At 47.6% G+C, this 21,204-nt stretch overlaps 1 protein-coding gene and 1 long non-coding RNA gene across 2 annotated transcripts in view; both read right to left on the bottom strand.

Moving 5' to 3' along the window:
- The window catches only part of LOC137463885 (zinc finger protein 436-like), a 307,021-nt gene that overhangs the window by 47,649 nt on the left and 238,168 nt on the right, over positions 1–21,204 (bottom strand). The gene's annotated exons all lie outside the window — the stretch shown is intronic.
- Positions 17,116–18,667, bottom strand: LOC137463906 (uncharacterized). The gene is made up of 3 exons (XR_010994004.1): positions 18,477–18,667; positions 18,013–18,130; positions 17,116–17,635 (listed from the first exon to the last, which is right to left on the bottom strand). It is a non-coding gene; the product is annotated as an uncharacterized lncRNA (long non-coding RNA).

Raw genomic sequence — 21,204 nt, 5'->3', positions numbered from 1 at the left:
TTGAACTTACAGGTAAGGCCACTTGGAGCCAAGGAGTCCTTTTGACACGAAAAAAGAAAGGACTCCATTGTGACACAACAGAACCACATGGCGAATGGAACCAAGGGGCCACTGTGACACACTGGAGCTTTTTCAGACCAAGGAGACCATTGTGACATGATGGAAGAAGATTAAACCAACAGGTAGGGCCACATGGAGCCAAGGAGGCATTGTGACATGACGAAAGCAAGGATTCCACTGTGGCCCAACTGAACCACATGGAACCAAGGAGCCACTGTGACAGAGTGGATGTTTTTTCAAACTCAGGAGACGATTGTGACATGATGGAAGTGACTGAACACACAGGTAAGGCCACATGGAGCCAAGCAGCCGTTTTCACACAAAGAAAGCAAGGATTCCATTGTGACACGACAGATCCGCATGGCGCATGGAAGCAAGGGGCCACAGTTACACAGTGGAGCTTTTTGAGACCAAGGAGTCATTGTGACATGATGGAAGATGCTCAAACCAACAGGTAAGGCCACATGGAGGCAAGGGCCATTGTGACATGAAGAAAGGACGGTTAACATTGCGACATGACAGTACTGCATGGAACTAAGGGGCCACTGTGACACAATGGAGCTTTTGGAAACCAAGGAGACCATTGTGACATGGTGGAAGATGATTGAACCAACAGGTAAGGCCACATGGAATCATGGCGCCATGGTGACACTCTGTAGCTTTCTCAAACCAAGGAGATTATTGTGACATGATGGCAGATGATTGAACGCAGAGGTAAGGCCAAATGGAGCCAAGGAGGCATTGTGACATGAAGAAAGCAAGGATTCCACTGTGGCCTTAAAGAACCACATGCAACCCATGGGCCACTGTGACACATTGGAGCTTTTTCAGACCAAGGAGTCGATTGTGACATGACGGAAGATTATTACACCTCCAGGTAAGACCACATGGAACGGAGGAGCCGTGGTGGCACTCTGTAGAGCTTTTTCAATCCATGGAGACTATTATGACATGATGGCAGATGATTGAACTCAGACGTAAGGCCACATGGAGACAAGGAGGCATTGTGACATGACGAAGGCAAGGATTCCATTGTGGCCTAACTGAGCCACATGGAACCAAGGGGCCGGCCACTGTGACACAGTGGAACTTTTTCAGACCAAGGAGTCCATTGTGACATGATGGAAGATTATTGAACCAACAGGTAAGGCCCCATGGAATTAAGGAGCCCTGGTGACACTGTAGAGCTATTTCAAGCCAGGGAGATTATGGTGACGTGATGGAAGATGATTGAACTCCGAGGTAAGGCCACATGGAGCCAAGGAGGCACTGTGACATGACGAAAGCAAGGATTCCACTGTGGCTCAAGTAAACCTCATGAAACCAAGGAGCCACTGTGACACAGTGGGGTTTTTTCAAACTCAGGAGATGATTGTGACATGATGGAAGTGATTGAACACACAGGTAAGGCCACTTGAAGCCAAGCAGCCGTTTTCACACAAAGAAAGCAAGGACTCCATTGTGACACGACAGATCCGCATGGCGCATGGAAGCAAGGGGCCACAGTTACACAGTGGAGCTTTTTGAGACCAAGGAGTCATTGTGACATGATGGAAGATGCTGAAACCAACAGGCAAGGCCACATGGAGCCAAGGGCCATTGTGACATGAAGAAAGCACGGTTAACACTGCGACATGACAGAACTGCATGGAACCAAGGGGCCACTGTGACACAATGGAGCTTTTGGAAACCAAGGAGACCATTGTGACATGGTGGAAGATGATTGAACCAACAGGTAAGACCACATGGAATCATGGCGCCATGGTGACACTCTGTAGCTTTCTCAAACCAAGGAGATTATTGGGACATGATGGCAGATGATTGAACTCAGAGGTAAGGCCAAATGGAGCCAAGGAGGCATTGTGACATGAAGAAAGCAAGGATTCCACTGAGGCCCAACTGAACCACATGAAACCAAGGAGCCACTGTGACACAGTGGAGTTTTTTCAAACTCAGGAGACGATTGTGACATGATGGAAGATGATGGAACTCACAGGTAAGGCCACATTAAAATGAGGAGCCAGGGTGACACTGTAGAGCTTTGCAATCCAAGGAGACTCTTATGACATGATGGCAGATGATTGAACTCAGACGTAAGGCCACATGGAGCCAAGGAGGCATTGTGACATGAAGAAAGCAAGGATTCCAGTGGTGCCTAATAGAACCACATCGAACCAAGGAGTCACTGTGACACAGTGGAGCTTTTTAAGGCCAAGGAGACCATTGTGACATGATGGAAGATTATTGAACACACAGGTAAGGTTACCACTGTGGCCTTAAAGAACCACATGCAACCCATGGGCCACTGTGACACAGTGGCGCTTTTTCAGACCAAGGAGAGCATTGTGACATGAAGGAAGATTATTACACCTCCAGGTAAGACCACATGGAACGGAGGAGCCATGGTGACACTCTGTAGAGTTTTTTCAAGCCAAGGAGACTATGGTGACGTGATGGAAGATGATTGAATTCAGAGGTAAGGCCACATGGAGCCAAGGAGGCATTGTGACATGACGAAGGCAAGGATTCCACTGTGGCCTGACTGAACCACATGGAACCATGGAGCCACTGTGACACAGTGGAGGTTTTTCAAACTCAGGAGACGATTGTGACATGATGGAAGATGATTGAACTCAGAGGTAAGGCTACATTAAAATGAGGAGCCAGGGTGACACTGTAGAGCTTTGCAATCCAAGGAGACTATTATGACATGATGAAGGATGATTGAACCAACAGGTAAGGCCGCATGGAGCCAAGGAGGCATTGTGACATGAAGAAAGCAAGGTTTCCATTGTGGCCTAGCAGAACCACATGGAACCAAGGAGCCACTGTGACACAGTGGAGCTTTTTCAGACCAAGGAGACCATTGTGACATGATGGAAGATGATTAAACCAACAGGTAAGGCCGCATGGAGCCAAGGAGCCATTGTGACATGAAGAACGCAAGGTTTCCATTGAGACATCAGGGAACCACATGGAACCAAGGGGCCACTGTGACACAATGGCGGTTTTTGAGACCCAGGAGACCGTTGTGACATGATGGAAGATGACTGGACCAACAGGTAAGGCTACATGGGGCCAAGGAGGCATTGTGACAGGAAGAAAGCAAGGATTCCAGTGGTGCCTAACAGAACCACATAGATCCAAGGAGTCACTGTGAAACAGTGGAACTTTCCATTCCAAGGAGGCCATTGCAACATGATGGAAGATGATCAAACACACAAGTAAGGCAATATGGTGCCAGGAAGCCATTGCCACATGGAGAAATCAAGGATTCCATTGTGATACGACAGAGCTGCATAAACTGCTGACAGAAATGCTGTGGGCATGGAGGTAGGACATAAGAGGATGCTGGGCACTGCAGCATTTCCTGGTCGGGCCGGGAAAAGAGCTAGGGAAAACCAGTGCTGTGTCCTCCCTCCTGTTTAAAGAGAATTCTTTTAAGGCGTAGAAAATATACCTTTCATACAGTGTTTTCCAAGATTCTTTCAAACCTTTTTCCTTGCCCTCTTGTACTGGACATCTCTTGATTTTAAGCCTGACAAGTCCAGGGTATTCCCTGATGATTCAGAGTCCCCTCCTCACACATGGGATAGCCTGAATTAAAATGGGAGCCTAAATGCTGCTTAGGACAGAAAAACAAGTTTCCTACAAATGCCTCAGTACTGGAATTTGTCCTTATGCTAGACTTCCCTAAGATTTCTCTTCAAACAGTAGCACTGGCATTACTGTGCATGATTTAGGTACTAGAGCTGCCATATCATCAAGAACCCTGCAAAGACACAGCTAGTTACCAAAAACATGTCCACACCTTGTCCTTAGCAGAGTTTCCTACGCACCATAAGAAACAAGTCATGTGTGCAAGCTTGTGGCAGGCTTTGACATTGTAAGCATCTTGAAAAGTATACAGGAATCCCATTAGAAGTACACACTTCGGGTTTATATGATATAAAGACATAACATTAACAACATTAACAACAAGCAACAGAAAGGAGAATTTTCTTTCATCTCTTGCCCTCTAAGGAGCTGAGTTTTGAAATCTTACCATCGCTTTTTTCCTAGATAAAAAAGAAATATTGCTACTTGATACGTTAATGCTTGCATAATTCAGCAACAGCCTACACTGACGGGGACTATTGAACAAGGAAGGAAACAGCCACTGCATCCTTCAGTCAATGTGAATCGGATGAATGGCTGTAATAAAGAAATACCAGTGGCACTAAAAGGACAACTGGAAAATTATGAGAAATAATAGGTGCCAAGGAAGTTGAAGACTCAATCCACACAGGAGCAAAGAAACTCTGTGCTCAAAGTTGGGCCACCACCTTTCTCATGTAGGATTTGCCTGGAACACCCTTCCCTGGAAGGCAACCCCCACAGACCCCAGTAGAAGCAAATACCATTGAGAGGCCACCAAGTCCGTTCAAATGAAATACTGCCCTGTGCAGCTACCAAAATTCTCTCCTCTGAAACTTGTCCCAGGGTATTTTAAGGACCTCAGCTAAGTGTTTCACCCACTTGAGAGTTTCACCCTGTGAAGTTACTTCATCAAGCAGTTCAACAGTGCAAGGAAAAGAGGGAGGGTTCAAATAAGACATGAGAAGCAACAACATTACAAAGAATTTATCACTGCCAGCTATTCTAGAAAAACAACAACAAGTTTTGAGGATTTTTTTCTTTTTGTCACATGGACTTGCAGTTGGGTGGAAACTGGGTAAAACTGATGGGAAAATGTAAACAAGGAGCATTTCCTAAGCCTCTCATTAGATTCTAATTGAAACCTGAAAGTAAGACTGCTAAGAGTTAGCATTGCAGGCAGCAGCTCCAGGATCTCACCTCCTGAAGGATCTTTCCAAGGGACTCCTTGTCCTTTTCCACAACTCCCTCTCTCTTTAAGCAGGCAAGTAGCTCTGACTTCTTGTAATTCTTCAGAGCCAGTAAATGAATCACCCTGTCTCTGATGGGTCGTTGAGAAACAGTACTGAAAGGTCTCTGGAAGAATTTTGCAGGGTTCGTGGGCATCGTTCTCTTTCTCTCAGGCACAAAATCTGGAGAGCTGTGTGGGGCTCTCCTGAGCTCTGGTATTTTCACTTCAGTTAAGAAAAAACAGAAAACAAATTGTCAAATGGGGAGTGGGAGGAAGCAAGGTAGTTGACGCAAAAGGATGTACCAAGACTGTTGAAACTCTATTTGTTCAGAATTTATGGATCACTACGAATCCAGACAGTAAAGCATTAGGAAGGAACAGTCATTAAAAATACCATGTAAAGGAGTGATACTGGAGGGGAGGTATTTATGAAAAACTCTTTATATGCATGGTGGTTTTCATTTGATTTCTCCTCTTTGTAAGCTCAAGCGCTGAGCTATGTCAAGAATGATATGGACGATGGGATTAAATGCACCTTTGGCAAGTTTGACAACACCAGAGGCCTGGGATGCCATCCAGAGGGACATGGAGAACCTTGGCAAGTAGGGCCCTGGGAACCTCATCAGATTCAACAAAGCCAAGTGCAAAGTGCTGCATCTTTGGGGTTGGGACATGGCCTGTCCCTGCTGGGCAGGGATGCTGCGATGGGATGGGGCGGCTGGGATGAAGGTGGGGAGGACTTGGGGGTGCTGGTGGATGAGAGGCTGGGCATGAGCTGGCAACGTGTGCTGGCAGCCCAGAAAGGCAACCGTGTCCTGAGCTGCATCAGGTGAAGCGTGGCCAGCAGGTCAAGGGAGGGGATATGACGCAGCAGGCGCTGTTTTGAAACCAGGAACTACTGCTTAGTGGCTGATGGAGACTTCATGCGTATTGGTGAGAAATCCGGGAGCTTTGTCCCTGCCATCACACACACGGAGACTGACCTTTCTTTACACGCTCCTTCAGTCTTTCAATGTAGGTCAAATTTTTAATGCCTTTCTCCACTTCCTGTTCCTTGGACCACACCTCTCTGCTATTTGTCTGCAAATCTAATTGCACAAACATCACACACTTCAATTATTGAGAACACTGTAAACATGCCAGTTGTTGAGTGAAGACACTACTAATGTTTGAGAAGTTCAATCCAATGTGGATAGAGAAACTTCCCACAGCATTCAAACAAAACACCTCCTAAAACCATACCCCTGAATGACTTCTAAAGAAAATTACCTGAAACCATAACCAAGCATTAAGATGAAAATTAGGTAAGAGTTCTTCACCCAGAGGGTGATCAGGCATTGGGACAGGCTCCCCACAAGGCTGCTCAGGGTACCAAGTCCACCAGAGCTCAGAAAACATTTGGACAAGTTCCACAGGCACCTGGTGGGATTCTTGGGGACAGAGCTGCACTTGCATATCCTTGTGGATCCCTTCCAACTCTGATTCTGATTCTCTGATTCTGTGACAAAGCCCAGTCCCTAACTGGTACTGCATGGAGCAGGTTGCAAAGGCACCCTGTACCCTACCAGCAACCAGACCTGTCTCACCTGAGTTTCTCTGTGCCAGCCTAAAGCCAAAGCGGCACCAAGTTCCACAATTGTCTCACTACTGCCAGTCCTCACACCCCAGTTACTGAATGTTAAATATTCCCTTAGGATCTGTGTAGGCCACCACCAAGAATCACACAAATCATCATCCACGTGTGAAACAGAATGTCCCCAGGGAGAAATCTGAAGTTTAGCTTTGTCTCTCCGGAAAGCCACCACGATGCTAGTTTAAAATGCTCTGCACTAGGCTAAGGCAGAGCAAGAGCTGCACCTGCAGTGGCAGGGAAGTCCCTGCAGGCAGGTGACTGCAGCCACAGCCAGGTGAGAGCCTGCTTTTCTCAGGGCAGCTGGCTGTACCTGGCTCAGCTCACTGCTGCAGGCAGCACCACTGAGTGCCTGTATGGGGAATGTGCACCTCGAGTCTGCCTGGAGCCAGGCTCCTTGGGGAAACAGCACTGAGAGCAGATTAATAACAAATGACATCGCCCAAGCACGTTGTGCTTTGTGGGAAATGATGGAATCCGTGGGGAAGATGACATCAGTATCTTCCTTTCCATTTCCTTCAAAAGAACCCAACACAGTGTTGTGGCAACACTCGCTTATCAACGACCAAGACAAAAAATTAAATCAAGCAAAGTTTCCCATGCTGACCTTGTGAAATTCTCTACGCAACTTCCTCAAGGTCATTTTCTTTCAATTTCCCAATTAAATTTAAAGGATAACGACAGTGCCTAGATACTCCAAAACCAAAAGCTTAGCTACCAAGGCAGTGAATTTAGGTGCATGGAGTGGTCCAAACCTTGACCTCAATGCTCCAAATTGCATCCCATCAAGCAGTATGGGAACAAGGAAGGACTGGCAGGCTTTCTCAGGGGAAAACAAACCAGTGGCTACATGCAGTGACAAGAGACTGCAAGATTGACCTGAGGGCATACCACCTCCAGCCAAGATCTCTGAACACAAGAGATCCCCTGTCCCGAGAATATGCTGCAAAACTGAATTACCAAGTTGAAAGTCTTACAGATATTGAGCAAAATGTGAAAGGCAACCATACCTCCAAGTGGGTTATACAATTGGACATTCTGCGCACTTCCATTGTGCAATGCCTCGCTGGCATTTGGCTAAAAGGAAAAAGATATTTTCTGTAAAAACTTCAGCCTACTCTCCATCACTGCTGATTAACTAGGCCCTTCTCTTTAAACAAGAGCTGTATTTGAGAAGGCTTGCTGTCACATCACTAAAAAGGGCTGCTTTGACACAGTTCTCCCTCTGCAAGCAGCCGGCTACAAAACTGCCCTGAGAGAGCAACCCTCCCTCAGCCTCTAATGCAGCCAAGCGTTCAAGTAGCAAGTCATCCTTTCCCAATTTCTAGAATTTATAGGCACAGGCTTCCCTTGAAATCAAGTGCCTGAGTACAACTGAACTGGCCAGTGTTCAGCTAACTATCCAGGTGAGAGTGGCTGACAAAAATGTAAGAATTTTGGACACGACCTGATGCTGGGATTTATTTGGTACTAAGGAAGCACATCCTGGAGTCAGCTCCAAGAAGAATTTCACCTGCATAAGGTGAATTTCGACTCTCAACAGGCATGAGAACCCTTTCTCTTGTCCTCAGCTCTAGATGCAATTCTTTGCAGGTGTGAAATGGAAGCAGTTTATCCTAGGTTAATCAGATATTACAAAATTTGGGTTGCTTGGCTGATCTCGTCATTTAGTACAGAATGTATTGCATTCCGCTGGAAGTTAAAATGTTCATCAGCCTAAGTACATTTTTTAATGAAAACAACTACTGCCATCCAACTGCTTCATTCCACAGGCAAAATTGCCTTAGAAAAAATCTGAAAAGCTATGATAAATGGACTGAAAGATGTGCACTAATTACCATGTGAAGGGAGACATCAATACCGAAGATAGAATATTACTTAATTGAAGAACTGATGTAATTTAGAACCAATGAAGATTCATGTCGTTGGCTGCTAAAAATGCTAAAATTTCTTTGTTTGGAAAAGCTTTGAAAATGGTGTGCATGTAGCTGGAGCTCTCCACTATGCATCACAGCTGAGAATAAAGAAATGGCTACTCCTAATAGTAAAAAATACTGTTAGAGCGTTTCCTTTCTCCTGATATGTTCAGTGAGTGCAGGGCAAACACAGAACAATGAGAAATCCATGCATTTTGACCAAGAGCCATGCCCAGAGCATGAATTTCCTGAGTGTCCCAGCATGGAGAACATCTAACTTTCACTGGCATCTCCTCAATGGCATCCCTGGGAACCACTTCCATCAGAGAACTTCCCACTTCCACTGGCACCTCCTCCATGTCATCCCTGTGAGTCGTTTCCACCGGGGCAGCTGCCTCAAAGGGGCCCTTGGAGCACCAGTGGGGCCCCAGCCCTGCCCGACAGGTCCCGCGGGGTCAGCAGCACCTGACACCAACACCACGGCCAAGCCCCCACCCGCTGGCAACCCACAGAGCCCGACAGCTGCCCCTCACCTGTTGGTCCTGGGACCCCTGGGTCACCCTGACGGGCATCGCAGTGCTGTTGGGGGCCCTGCGGGACGCAGTGCGGGTTGGGGCCCTGCCGAACGCTCTGGATCGTGCCCAGGCCCACAGCTCCACCATCCCGCTCTGCCTCGGGTGCTCTGGCTCCCACACAGCCACTGATCCTGCTGAAAAATCTGCAAAATGCAAAATATTTGTTAGGAAAATGTGTTTTTTGATGTTTCTCTTTTGTGGCTTTCAAGGCTCATCAACAAGGAGGGAGATTATTCCCATGAAACAAGAAGTAGCCAACAAGCTCTCAGTGATGGCCAGGCCTTTGAAAGGCAGGTTGCTTCTTGGCTGAATGGCCTTGTGGAGGTGCAGGGCTTGACAGGCTTCAGTTTCCTCAGACACAGGGGAGGTTAGCAAGGCTTGGGAAGAAGGATGTACCACTGATGGTGGACACAAAGAATGGAGAATTTATGGGCACAAGGACATTTGGCAGAATCCCCAAGGAAAGGAACAAACTGATAAAGCCAATGCAGAAACTGTGCTGAATCACCTCCTGCGAGGTAAAAGGCCATTCCAGCTGGGGCAGACCACGGCTATCCACTCAAGAAGCCTCTCACTAAGAAGAAGGGAGAGTCTGAGCATGCAGACTATTGAGCATGAGAAGTGAGAGGATCATTACCCAGCAGCAGACAGAATACTAATTATGAAGACAACTAGGGAACTTGCAGTCAGTGAACACTAATTCCTTTCTTTGCTAAAATGTAGAAATACAAAGACACTCTGGTTCTTGTGGTGCTGGCTTTGTGAATTTGTCCCTGAGCCCCCCCCCCTTTCTGCACAGAACTGTAAATAATTACCTCCACTCAGTGTGTGGATCGGCCTCTTGAACAGCGTGTGCTAGAACCAACCAAGCTGGAACAACACTCGCTATCGCTCCGACACCTCTGCTCTCGACGCAGCCGCCGAAGGGTCTGACCGGTCCTGCTGTGTGCTGGTGACAATGGCCACGTGTCCTTGGAAACGGGGAGTTCCATGTTCCAGGCTGGGCGTGATGTCACTGAGGAGCGGGACGCGACACAGTCGGGGCACAGTGAATTCACAATGGGCACACGTGGGGAATGCCCTGCCTTGTCCCATGACTGACTCAGCTCATTTCCAAGCGCAGAAAGGGGTGCTCTGGCCACACCAGTTGCTGCAGCAGCTTTGCAAACCAGGGCTAATGAAGTGTTTCTGCACACAAGTGCTGCACTTGGCCCTCTTTGAGGCAAAGGAGCAGCTTAACACTCCTAACCAGGGCAGCAAGGTGCAGCCCCCCCCGCCCCAGCACTGGGTGATCCTGTCATGGGCCAGTCAGTCTGTGAGGCTTCCAGCACATACACGGTCACTCAAATATTATCTCTTTGACAAAACCCCCCAGCCTTTCCTCATCCCAGTCTCCTAAAAGGAAACAAGCCAGCAGCAAGCCCAGGCCCCCATGTGCTGTGCGGGAGGAGCTGACGTGGAAAGGCCCACGCTGGCCCTGAGCACAATTACAGGCTGATAATTGTGCTGACTGCAGCTGGCCGTTGGATTTACTGACACATGCAGATAAACATTTTATACTCAGTTTATGATGGTTTCATTGTCTTTTTCCCCCTACCCAAGATTATTCCTGATTTAAGCCAGCTGGCACCAAAAATAAGTGTTGTCCAGTCATTACAGGGAGAGGGAATAAGAGCATGCAGTTGAGAATGTGTTGAATATTACCATCCAAAGCACATTTTCAATGACATCTTGTATTTGTTTTCAAGACCATGTCTATACCTACCCATGTCTGATTTCCTGGCTGTCCCACTCACAAGGACAGTGCAGTTTGGGGAAAGAAAGGGAGGAAGCAATTTGTCAAACACCAGAGCCCACACCTGTGTCCCTTTTTAGGAATGACTGGATGGTGTTGATTATGGATCCCCCGTTAGGAACTATTGGAAAAGCCTGTGTAGGAATCATTAAAGGAATCCATGGAGGTGTTACACTGGACTCCAGAATGTCCAACAGCCTTTCTGTATCTTTTAAAGCTTATTGGTGACAACCCCTGCTCTGCAGTTACCAGATTTGACTGACCCCTTTGCACTGCTCATACGGGAGTGCCTTTGCCTTGCACAGGAACTCCATATTTAGCTCCAAGAATGAAGGAATGAAGGAAGTAACCCTGTGGCATTTTGAGCCTATTTCTCAAAAAACATCTAAACAATGTACTAGAGGGATGGCCAATGCACCTCAGAGCAGGAGCCACCATGGTCCTGATTGAGAGAATGTACTTGAAAATAAATGGGGAAAAAAAGTGACCGTTTATGTGCCACACATGGTTTTGTCTGGTGTAGAGCAAAAAGGAGGTCACTGGTTATCCCTGAGCAGAATCTGAAAGTAACAGGTGGTACTCCTGGAACAAAAGACCTTAAGACCCAGGCCCCTCAAAAACTTTCTTTGTCCTTGCTGCCTAGAGTGTGCCTGGAGTGACATGTGGGTCACCTTCCCGCCAGTTCAGTATGTGCAGGGCAGAGAGGGGAATGTCAATAAGCGATCGGTTGTCCCAAAGTCCCGTTTGCCGGGGCAGATGCCATGGGGGTCTCTCACCCAGAGAAAGAGCCAGGACCCGCAGGGCAGATCCTGTGTCCTGGATCCGGCCAGGACAGGGGTAATTTTTGCAGCAGCCAGGAGGAGCACGGCCAGGACCTTGGGGTAACTGGCTATAACCTGCCACGTGGCAGGGGGAAATGGAAGGGGTTTGTTCTTGTCTTTCTTTTCTTTCTTTTCCTTTTTTTTTTTTTTTAAACAAAGTCTTTTCCCATTCTTTCTATTAGAAACCATTAACATTTTGTAATAGCCTTTCCTTGCAACCATAACCATTCCAGTATTCTGCATTTCCTTACTTTTTAAAAGTTACTTTCTCCAAACAGAAACTTTGCAAGCTCACTTTGAACCCAAAACTGGTGGTACACCTCCTGCTCCAGCTCCTGTTCCTGCTCCTGAGGGTAAGTCTGCTTTTCAAGCAATTGCAGTCACTGGGATGTGGGTCCCCAGCCAGCGTCTCCCTTCATGCTGCACGGCTTCTGTAGGCAAACAACACTTAAATATAAACATCAGGCGTAGGAATGTGCCCCCTGTTGACGGAGTAAACAAGTTACCCCTTGTCTCCTCAAAAAGGAAAAAAGCCCAGAAGGTTCTCTCCTCAGTTTGGTTAAAAGACACCTCATAGGACCTTGGGAACTTCACCTCAAACTTAAGGATAGCTAATTGGACAGGAGCCAAAAAGTCCCACCTAAGCAATTCCCTAGAAAAAGAAGAGAACAAAAGAGTTCATCGCTTTTGTGAAGTATTTTAGCAGGAGCAAGAACCTCTTGCCCTGGCTCGTGTTTTCTCGGTAAAGAGCTTTTTTATTTTGCCTTTTATTAAAACTTTTTGTTTCCAACACTGTCACAGGAGCCATCCTGCTTCTTTATGCCACCTGAGGTAGCTGAGCTACCAAGGGTATAATGCTTATCTCTGAGAGCTTAGGAGACCTGGCTTGAAGAGAAAAAACATTAATAAGGGAACATTAAAACTAGTGCTAAGAGAAACGTTTTCTGAGACTTTTTTCAGAAGAGAAAGGGGATGGTGAAAGCTAGCACAGGGCTTAAAATTACTACAGTATTTTTTTTTTCTATTAGTCCCTATTTCCTTGGATATATTTGGTTTTAGTTTGGGTTTGGTAGCTTGGTTGGTTGAATTCTTTTTGTTTTGGGGAGTGATGGTGGTGGATGGGTGCATGTTTGGTTTATGGCTGTTTTTTGTTTTTTTTTATTTTACTATTTCATATATCTTTCTTTGTTAGTTTTTTTTTTAACGAAAGATTTTTCCTTCCTTTATGTTAAAAACAAATATTTGTAACAGCCTTTCCTTGCAACTACAACCATTTCAGTGTTGAGCAGTTCCTTGTTTCTTAAAATGAAAACATTTTTAGACTGAAAATTACTTTCTCGGGATAGAATCTTTTTGGGGTCGAATTGGACACCAAGTAGCCACAGCACCTCCTGCACATGCTCGTGACAGTGATGGTAAGTCGCCTTTTCAAGCAATTGTGGTCACTTGGATGTGGTTCCAAGACAGCATCTCCCTCCATGCTGCACGGCTTCTGTAGGCAAATACAGCAGTACTTACATGTCAATATAATGGAGCAATACAGAAGCAAACAGAAGCATTCTGAGCCATTTTTCAGAAGAGAAAGGGGATGGTGAAAGCTAACACAGGGATTAAAACACAGTGATTTCTATGCAACAGGGTTGATAAAGGACTGACCCAAATTTGGAGCGAGCGGGGGTCTCCAGGACGGTTTGGATGGATGAGAGATCTCTGAAGTCAGGTCTTAGAAGATGTGGTTTATTAAAAGGGATGAAAGACCCTGCTTGGAGTTGCCAGGCGCAACTCGTGGCAGGCCCAGGGAGAGAGGGAGAGGGAGAGAGAGGGAGCGAGGGTTCCAGGTGAGGGTCCCAGGGGAAGGTCCAAGAGAGCGTCCTCGGGCACACCTTATCAGGGGGCTTCAAGGTGGGCTGGAACAGGACTTGGGCCAATGGGGTCACAGATCTCTGATACTTCAGGGGAGGGTCACAGGTGTGGGATGAACCATACATTGGGGGTGAGACAGAGCATTCCATTTGACCTTTGGACCCATCTGCAGGTACAGGGCATTGTTTAATCAGAAGGGGGGATTGCTTTCAACCTGGCTATACTATTGTTTTCTAGTTATTCAGTAGTCAAGGTTTGCTATTTCAAATCTAGTTCTCATCTCAATGTCTGGATTTTCCAAATCTTTTGCCAGGCAATCATATTTATAAGGTTTTCCTGTTTCATCTTCCCCAGCACAAATTAACAAGAGGGATATTTGTTAGAGCTACCATTACTGATCACACACTTTAAGCAACCTGTACCATCAAGCCCAAAGCTAATATGGCTCCGTGTTAAATATTCCTGATGGATTACACATCCTTGCGTGAAGATGGAATTAGGATTTAAAGCCAGTATTTATGCATATACAAGCATTGTGCAAGAACATTGCAGATTCCAAATGGAAACTAAATATCACCTGCACAGGGTAAACGCTTCAATAACATGAGTACACTTTTCCCATCCGGTTCACAGGCAGCTCAACCAATTCTCTGCTTGCAAATAATCTCTTCTGGCATCTTTTGGGGCCTTAAACCAGGAATGTCACACCTAAAGACTGTGGGACCATGAAAATTCCTCCAGATACAAACCAGTCTCCAGGTGACACAAGTGACTACGGCAGCCTCCAATAATGTAGCGGGACCCAGGTTTGCTGTGTTCTCTTTGTCATCGTGGGTTTGTAATTCAGACTCACGGAGGGGCTTGAGTTGGAAGGGACCTTAAAGACCCTCGAGATCCAGCCCCCTCTGCCACGGACAGGGACACCTTCCACTGGAGCAGGTGACTCAGAGCCCCTCCAAGCTGTGGCAAATACCCAAGGACCCCTTTTTCTCTGTTTTGAAGGTCAGCTTTCCATGCTCACATTCACAGATGGCTCCAGTCTCACACAGAGCATTGCTGGCTGGTCACTCTTATCTCCACAGCCCAGTAGAGATCCTATTTTGGATGGCTCTCACTGCTCCCAAGGCCCCAGGGAGCAGCCACTGCCTCGCCTCTGTCACCCGAGGACACAAGGAAAAACATTGCACTCAGCTTTGGTCACAATGAAGAGACTAATTTATTTCTTCTGACTCCAATCATTTCTAGTTTTCAAAAGGTGCCAGTGGATTGGAGGGTGAACGTGCCACCTCTCCAATGACACTGGACAAACTACCAGTCTATCAAATTTCTCTGCCTCTATGAAGGAATGCAAAACAATAGGTTGTTTACAGAAAGTTGCGTGAGAAAATTCTCTACAAGAATGTAAACTCAGAAGGCTTTAGAAAATCCTGAGAAATCAAGGCAACACTCCTCCTTCTGCTTTCCCTTCCAGGACCAGTGATTTCCCGCTTCCTCCATGTCTGACACAACTGAAGAGATAAGGGGCTGAGGATGCAGCTTCTGGCAGAGAGTTGATAACACTCAGCTGAGTATTTTATTCTCCTGCCACTGAGTTGTCAGGCTGCTTACACACAAAAAAAAATCCTCCTGGTGTGGAAAGGGGCTGGTGTGAGCAGCAGGAATTGTTGCTGGCTGGAACATTTCAAAGAGCTGGACAAAAGAAGCATTTTGTGGAAGGCCACCAGCTGCCCTCTGTCAGCAGCACAAGGTGTGAGGTCCCCCTTGAAGGCCATCCCTGCACAAGGACAGCCTGGCCTCCTCCAGTACCCAGAACACCTTTCAGGCTTTCGGGCTGGCCTCGTCCCTCACTCTGGAGAAGCAGGTTGCTGTTGGAACTCTCATAGCCACAGCTCCCGGCTGGATTGCCGTGTCTTACCACAGACAGCCCTGGAGACAACAGTACAGACAGGCTCCATCTGCAATAAAAGGGGACTTGGGTCCAGCTTTTCCCTTGGACCAGCGTGCAGCAAGCACACCTGGGCCTCATTCAGGTCTGTGTGGGCTAATAGTCAGCTTCTGCTGGGAATTTAAAGCTTTTACCCTACTTTCCACAATAAAGAATGGAGCAAACCCAGCTGCAAGAAAATCCAAATTTCACTCTAGCAATCACAATTTTCATTTTCCTCTATTCAAGCCTTGAAGAAAACAAACTTTACTTGAGTGAGCTGGAGGCACAGTGTCCTCCAAGATCATTCTTGAGTAGGACAACATTCCAGGGGAAGCCTGGCAAAGCCAGAGTTTACTGATGCTCAGGAAGCTTTGCAAAAGCTTCCACCTGCAGTGCTCTTGCACCCTCCTGAGCTCCTGGAGCCCTCAGTCACCCCAGGCACAGTTTGGACAGCAAGGGGATGGTTCCGTTTGGGACATGTGGGGACAGGAGGAGGGAAGACTTTGCAAACACTGTCACGAGGGCAGGGCTCTTTTCCTTTATGGTGCCAAGTGGTAGCACATAATCTTTGAGTTAATGTCAGGTGCTGAGGGGCACAAATTCTCAGTGAGAAGGACAGAGTGTCTCCACTCGCACAGCAAGGTAAGTGAAGGGGAAAGCGCAATCTATCTTTCACGGGAGGTGTTCAGTTTTTAACAAAATATTTTTGCAGGAGACCTGCCTAGGCAGCGGTGATTGAGAGCATTTTATCAGACTCACAGAGCATCCCCACATCTGCTTTGCCACATTTGCTCTCTTTTTTTCATGGTGAATGATTTCTGCTGCCAGGGTGGCTCCTGCTCGGAGTTCTACTCCCAGTGGAGTCCCGGAGTCTCCTCAGCAGGCCTTTGCAGCGAGTTCTGAGCCAACGCGTGGCTCTGCTGCCATCCCAAATCTGCCCTTCCCTTGCCCAGCCTGAGTGCAAGTGGGGCATGTGCTGGGCATGGCTAGAGATTTTCGCGGCCAAAATCCTCCAGCATCATCATTTTTTACATTTGCTCCTGGCTTTGGGTGGCACAAATCACAAAACACCCACTGCAGTTGACAAATGGCATTTCCTGCAGATTGCTACAGCCGCGCTGCTGATCGACAAACACACGAGAATCCATTTTATTTGGAAAATATCATTTATTACAAATTGCTACACCCACACTGACAATACAGAACTATACAAATCTCAGTTTAGGTTAAAACCAGGAATTTATTAGATTATTACAACCAGTCTAGGTAAAAATATACAAATACCAACTTCAGTTAATAAAACTTCATTTATTGCCAACCTCTACAGCAACTCACTATACACAAAGATCAATTACGTGTTTAACAACTTAATTTATTACATATTTCTAGAAGTGTAGAGCCCATATAGCAATACAAAAATATGCATTCCCTCCCCAAGTAACCTTGTACCAAGAACTCAACCAATAGAATTACAGAATTATAGATCTCCGTACATGTTTAAATAGAACTAAATACATAGATACAGAAAAATGTATATAAATACATATATAACTATAAGAATCTACAGATGGAAATATAAGTTAAATATTACATATTTTATACAATACAAAGAGATATATAACACAAACCTATCTATAAATATACAAATACCACCTCCAAGCTAAATATCCATACAAATGCACCAGTACAAATATACAGCTATACATCTGGATACATAGGTAAAAATAATTACACATACAAATGGATCAATATACATATAAAAATATAAAAATAGACGCATCTACTGAGACAAATAACAAAATACCTATTTAAAGAGCCATATATCTCTGGCTGCATCAACAGACATAGATAGCAACACAACTGTAGACATAGGAAACAGAACTAAACACAGATATAACAACTGACATATACACTAAGATACAAATATACACATAGAACATATATGTATATATACATAGCATACATCCATAAATACAACAGACATACAGAAATATTCCTATACAAATAGCAGCCTACATATGTACATATCTATATAATAATCCCTGTCTAGGTGCAAGTCCAAACATCTTTAAACAGAACTGCAAGCAGAGGGATCCCAGCTGCCCATCTTCAAAGCCTCTCCCTCGGGCTCTTCCTCCCGTGCAGAGCAGCTCTCCTGGACAGGGACGGCAGATGGCACAGCTGGGAAGCAAAGGGAGCACTGAGTCAGTATGGGGACGTTTTCCTTGGCAGCAGCTGCACTTCCATCAGGGAAGGGAAGATCTCAGAGCCTCCCCAGGAGGGTCAGAAAGAAAAAGCAGCCAAGCGGGCCAGGCTGTGGTGAGCGCAGCCGCGGCGGGACTGTCCCGCAGCCCCGGCAGCCCGGCACAGCCGGCACAGCTCCCGGGCCCTGCCGGCACAGCTGCCTTGCCCAAGGACAGCCCCTGTGCCGGCCGGGGCAGCTGCGCTGAGCAGCCCCAGCACGGGCAGGGCCCACTGCTGCCCCGCCGGGCAGTGCCCACGGCCACAGCCCACGCCACCCTCAGCCCCACCCTGCCTCCCCGGCCCTGTGGCCTCACCCGGGCTCTCTCCAGGGTGCCAGCAGCAGGTCCCCGTTCCCTGCTCTTGCTGCTGGCCTTCAGCTTCTCCCTGCTGGTTCCCGTCAGTCTCCGGCTGTCCTCAAGGTCTCCACTGCAGCTGTGGCAAAAGCGGAGGCTCTGCAACTGGTTCCAAGGCCTGGCAGAGCTGCAGTCCCGGAGCCCTCTGTGCCCCCTGCCGGCCCCCTCCATCCCCTCAGCCCCGCCATGCTCTCGGCAAAGCCCCAGCCCCCTTCAGTTTCTTCAGCCCCTCACAGTCCTCTCAGCCCCTCAGTCCCTTCTGACCCATCCCGTCCCCCTAGACCCGCCACCCCTCGGCCTGTGCCACTTCCCTGTCACCTCAGTGCCACCATCGCCCTCGGCTGCCCCACAGCCCTCAGCCCCAGCAGCACCTCAGGGTCACCGTCCCTTCAGCGTCACCGCCCCCTCAGCCCCCTCAGTCTCACCGTCCTTCAGCAGCTCCTCAGGGGACAGTGCCTGGGGCCACCGGCAGCTCCCACCGCTCCAGGGACGCCCGGGGCTGGAACTGCTGCTCCGCCCGGCCCGGCCGCCAGCTCGGACCCAGCACAGGGAGAGGGGACACAGGGGGCACGGGGGAAAAGCAAGAGGTGAAAAAGGCAGCTAAGGGGGGAAAAAGGTAAAAATGCAGCCTAGACCTACACAGCTCCATCTATGCATCTAAACCTCCATGTAACTGTAACTAAATAGCAAAACATATTTACACATATATATAAATATTACTCTATAAATATATAAATGTAAATCTCAAAATGTATAAACATAACTACATATATAAAAATATAAATCTATCGCATCTATAATGATATATATAGATTTAACTATATAAACACACCTCTATAAATCTATAAATGTATCTATTAGGTATATAAATAGAACTGCAAGAATCTATAAATCTATGTATAAACAGAGGGATTCCACCTGCCCGATAGTCATAGGCTCTCCCTCTGATCCTCCTTCTTACGCAGGGCAGCCCTCCTGGCGAGGTAGATCAGGTGGATATCTGGGAAGCAAAGGGAATGCTGGGTCAGTATTGGCCTCTGTGCATCTTTCCCTTTGGAAGTAACTGTCCTTCCTCCAGGGACTGTCAGACATGGCCTGAAAGGCAGACTCTCACTTGGCAATTTGAAGCCTGCTCTTTAAAGAGCAGGCATTCTTCCAAGTTTTCAAAACTTATGAAGTATCCCAAAACTTTTACGTATCCCAATAAACTCACAGCACTCACAGTGCAAATAGCACCCACGAGAGCTTGAAACACAGTCCCAGCTGCCACAGAGAAGCCCGGGATTGTTCTTTCTCTGAGGACAGACAGACCTCAGTCCTCATTGAAATGGCTGAAGCTGAGGGGTGCTGGGGGCTGAGTTATGAACTGGCACCGTTCCCTGCCACCTACAAACTGCCCTCTGCAGTGAGCAACAGCTCCTCCAAAACAACCACCAGCTCTGGGATGAACAGCTGGGAGGGAAAGAGCTCCCTACCAGGCCTGCAGGCTGCACCAGCTTTGCACAAGAATGCCGATCCAAAGGGCTCTCTCTGTCCTTTAGTTCTCCCTAATTTGGGGTAATTTCAGTTTTTCCTTGAGCTACTGGATTTATGATTAATGATTTGTTTAGTCTCAGAGCTTCTGCTGCTTGCATTTTTAATGTATCTCACAACAGCTACCAGCAGACTGGTACTACATTGATTTAATGCTTGGAGGCAAAAAGCTCAGACTTCTACACTGACTTTTTGCTGGGGTTTTCTTCTCTTGCTTCAAGAGTCACTCAGTGTTGCCTCCAGAGCACTGACACCCAGCAGCAAACTTATCCATGGACATCAGCACAAACCTGGGACACTGGAGCTGGTGACACAACTCCCACAGGGTCAGGTTTATTCCCTGCTCTCTTGCCACAGCAGAGGACTCGGTGTCAGAACCTCTGGCGAAGCGTGGAGGGCAGGGCTCGAGCAGGCTGTGCATGTGCCTTTGAACTAAAGGCACCAGGAAGCACCAACCCTGCAGACAAGAACTCAACTCTTCTCGTCTCCCTTCCTGCCAGAGGCAGGCTCAGAGCAGCCGTCTCACACCTCTCTAAACCAATGGGGCTCTGTCCTTACCAGGCTCCTCGGGCTCCTGGGAATTGTTCCCACAGCTCTTGGTGCCAGGCAAAGCTCCCTCCGCTGCAGCTCTGTCCACAGGCTCCCCTCCTGAAGACTCAGGCACAACATTAATATTGCCCTTGAAAGAGAAACAGAAAGAAAGAAACCCTTCTCACCAGTTACACAAAACATCTGGTCCAACAACTCTGTGGCTCACATTCTTAATCCCTTGCTCCTAACAAGAAGTCTGGGCCCCAAAGCCCTTCAAAAGTCAAAAAGATTTGACTTCTCAAACACCATCCAAAGGCTGTCAAAGGTGACAGTGTTGAGCGTGGGGGTGACACTGAACACATGGAATGGCTGCTAAGGAAGGACTCCTGCCAGCTCCTGGCACAGGGATGTGCTCCTCCCTGCACAGCCCTGAGCACAGCACTCTCATCCAGGCTGCAGCTTGGCAGGGACTGCGTGGGAACACACATCCCTTCCCGCAGAGACGCCCGAGAGCAAGGTGACTGAGCTCTGCAATGTGGACAGCAAGAGTGGCCAGTTTGCCCAGCTGAGGATTTCCCAGATGGAAACTGGACTGCAGGCCCCAGGTTACTGAGAGGACAAGAAAGCTGCAGCTGCAGCCCGGCCCCACCCACGGCTCTGGGAGCGCCTACACGCACGGCAGGGCTCTCACAGCAGCAGCTGCAGCCCAGCCCTGCTTTGCCTTGGCCTTGCCACCCAAAAGAGGCACAGCCCACATCTGCTGCTGGAACAGAGGCACCTCTCGCACACCCCTCCCTGCACGGGACACTCTGCCTTCAGTGGCAATTCTCCAAACACTCTTCTCTTCTCTCCCATCTAACAAAGCCTCTCAGAACCTACAAAGCTTCCACTTCTGCACCACAAATGCCCCAGCACGAGGAATTCTTCCCAGGAAAATGAGCACCCAAACTTGGCCAACACAGGCTCACACCTTCTCATCCTTACTCAGGGGGGAGACTTTTTCATTCCCTCTTCTTTAGGAAATCTTGCTTTACCAAGAAAATCCTTCCCTGTCTGTTCACAGCTGAACTCAAGAAGCCTTTGCTTCTC

Source organism: Anomalospiza imberbis, chromosome 31 (genome assembly GCF_031753505.1).
Source record: "Anomalospiza imberbis isolate Cuckoo-Finch-1a 21T00152 chromosome 31, ASM3175350v1, whole genome shotgun sequence".
NCBI classification, from domain to species: Eukaryota; Metazoa; Chordata; class Aves; order Passeriformes; family Viduidae; genus Anomalospiza; species Anomalospiza imberbis.
This window is presented reverse-complemented; position numbering and strand designations above follow the sequence as displayed.